The sequence below is a fragment of the Gossypium arboreum genome, chromosome 13 (genome assembly GCF_025698485.1).
Source record: "Gossypium arboreum isolate Shixiya-1 chromosome 13, ASM2569848v2, whole genome shotgun sequence".
Classification (NCBI taxonomy): Eukaryota; Viridiplantae; Streptophyta; class Magnoliopsida; order Malvales; family Malvaceae; genus Gossypium; species Gossypium arboreum.
In genome coordinates, this window is record NC_069082.1 from 92861756 (window position 1) to 92865525 (window position 3770).

General features: G+C 35.7%; 1 non-coding gene across 1 annotated transcript; it reads right to left on the reverse strand.

The window, feature by feature from the left end:
* Positions 1–1823: 1823 nt before the first annotated feature.
* On the reverse strand, positions 1824–1930 carry LOC128287397 (small nucleolar RNA R71). The gene has a single exon (XR_008278097.1). It is a non-coding gene; the product is annotated as a small nucleolar RNA R71 (small nucleolar RNA).
* Between the last annotated feature and the right edge of the window lie 1840 nt (positions 1931–3770).

Below are 3770 nucleotides of genomic sequence, written 5' to 3' on the forward strand. Positions count from 1 at the left end.
TATGTTAATTATACTTAAATTGCACATACGTGCCATTGTTTGTACTTCGGTACCCCTGATTGCACATATGTGCCCCTGTTTGTACTTCGGTACTCCTGATTGAACATACGTGCACTTGTTTGTACTTCGATACCCCTGATTTCACATTCGTGCCCTTATTTGTACTTCGGTACCCTTGATTGCACATATGTGCCCCTATTTGTACTTCGGTACCCTTGATTGCATATACATACCCCTGTTTGTACTTCGATACCCCTGATTGCACCTACGTGCCCCAGTTTGTACTTCAGTACCCCTGATTGCATATACGTGCCCCTGTTAACACTTCGGTAACTTCAATCGAGTAAAATAATAGTTGCATTCAATAGATGTAAACTTAAAAGATTTACTATGTTCTTACTAAGCGCTGTAAACTTATACATTTTTGTGTATTATTTTGTAGATCATTATTACTGACCTTCGAACGGGTCGAATCTTTGGATCATTGATGTTGGTAGTTTTTGTACTCCTTAGGGTTATGGCATGTATATGTAGCTTTATATGTTGTTTTGGTACATTATGGCAAATTACTAAATTAAGTGGTTAGGTACTTTTCTAAGTTTATGAATAGATATCTTTTGGTACAAATAGAATGGTATGAAATTAAACACTTATGGATTGTTTTGGTTTGTTGATGAATTAAGATGTTATGTTTGGCTTGAAAATATGGTATTATGGTTGGTGTGCTTTTGGCCCTTTGATGCTTTGGTAATTGGTATGGATATGATCAAGTGAAATTGTGTTTTGATCAACCAATTTGATATGTTTGAATGTGACTTAGTATATGGTAAATGGTGCTATGGCTTGGTATGGAAATAGGTAGTTGTATAAGGTTGATTTATAGAAAAATTTGTTTATGTTTTTAGTTGATTTGATGGATTTAGGTTGAGATGCCTTTTGGCATATTGGTTGTATGGATAAATGGTGTAATTATTTAGTCATATTTAGGCATATTTTAGGTATGTTTCAAGGCTTGAATGTGTGTGCAATTGACTCATAGGATCATGCTTAATTAGGGTAAAGGAAATGAATTGAATTTGGCTTATTTCTTGTCCACACAGCAAAGGATATGGGCGTGTGTCTCAACCATGTGTGACACACGGCCTGTGACACGGCCGTGTGTCCCCTGTAGATTTTGAAGGGTTGCAAGTCAGGCTGTTGCACGGCCTAGCACATAGGTGTGTGGCTTGGCTGTGTGGCCCTATTTTGAATGTTACATGGGCACAGAAATGGCCATGTGTCCCTATTTTGAATGTTACACGGCCTGAGACACAGGCCTTTGTCTCAGCCATGTGAGGCACGTTGCCTAGCCACATGGCAGTGTGACCCCTGTAGTGTGAATTTGGCTAACTTTTTCCTTAAGCTTTCATATGTTTCTAATTTAGTCCCGAATCATTTCTAAAGTGTTTCTAAGGCCTCGAGGGCTCGAATAAGGGACGATATGCATGTGTTTCAATGGATTTTTCTATAATTTATGAATTGTTATGAAATTAATGATTTTAAGTTATGTTTTTATTGTAATGTTCCATAACCCTATTCTAACAACGGATACGGGTTAGGAGGTGTTACATTCGCATCTTCATCTTCGGCTATTCATAGAAGTGGGTGACTCATTCAAATAAGCCGAGATGATCGACGACACCTTAAGACTGAGATTATTTCCATAATCCTTAAAAGATAAAGCACGAGCATGGTTGCACTCCCTTCCATCTAGTTTCGTAACTACATGGAAAGAATTGGTGGAATGTTTCTTAATGAAATACTTTCTTGCATCTCTGAATGCCAAGCTTCAAAATGAAATGACTTCATTTCAGCAATTTGATGAAGAATCTTTATATGAGGCATGGGAGCAATTCAATGAGTTATTATGAAAGTGCCCTCATCATGGCATTCTTCATTCCATTCAAATGAAGACTTTCTATATTGGTTTTAATGCTCATACTAGAATGATGGTGGATGTTTCGGCAAATGGAGCCCTTCTTTCTAAGTCTTACAATAAGGCTTGCGAGATTTTTGAAAGAATTGTCAGCAATAACTATCAGTGGCTAACCAACTGAGCAGCATCAAAAAAACGAGTAGCAGAAGTACATAAAGTTGATACGCTTACTTCTTTGACAGCCTAGATATCCTCTATGACTTCTATGCTTAAGAATATAACTATTAATAGTTTGAATTGTAATCTGATAGGTCAACAGTTGAACCAATTTCAGACTATTTATTGTGAACACTATGGAGATAGCCATTTCTTTAAAAATTACCCATCGAATCTAGAGTTAAAATATCACATAGGAAATCATAATTGGAATGGTTCGCAATCAAATTCTTACAACTCTTTATGACAGTATCATTCAAATTTTCCATGGATTAATCAATGGGTGGACCCTAGAAACTCTTCTATCTCATCTTGACCAAAATATTCGTTCGAGTATTCTCAACAACTGCAACAACCCCCACCAACTGAATCTTCAAGTGATCTTGAGAATCTGCTGAAGGCATACATAGCAAAGGATGATGCCACTTTAAGAAATTTGGAGAATCAAGTGGGCTAGCTAACCAATGAAATTCAAAATAGACCCAAAAGAGCTTTGCCCAGCAATACTAGAAATCCAAGAATTTCGGGTAAAGAACATTGCAAAACAGTCACTTTACGAAGTTAAAGGGCATTAGGGCCCAAGGTGGTTGAGGTTAAAGATGAGCTTACCGTAGCTCAAGAAAAAGAGCAAGTTCAACCAATTGTTGAAACTCCTAATTCACAAAAGCCGGATTCGGTGATCCTTGATGAGGTAAACTCTAAACCAATCAGTTTTGATAATCTAACACATTTATCACATGCAAAGAAATTACCATAGAAGAATTGTCCGATTAAAGTTAAGATTCCACCACTGTCATATCCTTAACAATTCTAGAATGAAAAATAGGATACTCAATTTAAATAAATATTTTTATGACAAGGTAACTTGTAGTATCTTCAATGCTACTAAATACCAAGATGTAGTTGAATACTACTTTGCTATTTCCAAAATAGAATCATTGGCTTCTACAGAATTGGAACTCAATTCTCTAAACAATTTGTTAGAAAGTATTCTAGTAGCAAATTCGTCAAGTGATGATGAAGATGAGGAATGTTTGGCTTTGCTAGAAGCTAAATCAAAGGGTTTCACTCAGGAAGTTCCACTCGAATAATTAGAGTTATCATATCGGGAGTACACACAACCAAAAGTGTTGATTGAAGAGTTAGCTAAATTGGAACTGAAGATTTTGCCTCCTCATTTGAAATTTGATTATTTAGGTCTATCTTCGACTTTACCTGTAATTATTTTAGTTGAATTCACCAAAAATCAAGAAGAGGAGTCACTTGTGTTATTAGAAAGGCACAAGAAGGGTATCTGATTGATTATTTTAGACATTTGCAACACATGTTAGAGGATTTGCATGAATTATAGGAACATAAAAGAGACCACCAAGAAAAGTAAATTTTGGTTTTCTTTCCCTAATCAGATGTTGGACAAATTTGCTGGGAAAGAGTATGATTACTTCTTAGATGAGTATGGTTGGTACAATAGATTTCCCTTTGGCACTGTCACTGCTAGTGATGATTCTGAATAAAATGGAGGGAGTTCTCTTAACTTTTCTCTATCTTTACTTTATATTTTTAGTTGCGTTTATTTAATTTTTTTCTCTATTGTTGTTTACAACTTTAGCATAATAAAACATTAAATTAGAAGCATTAA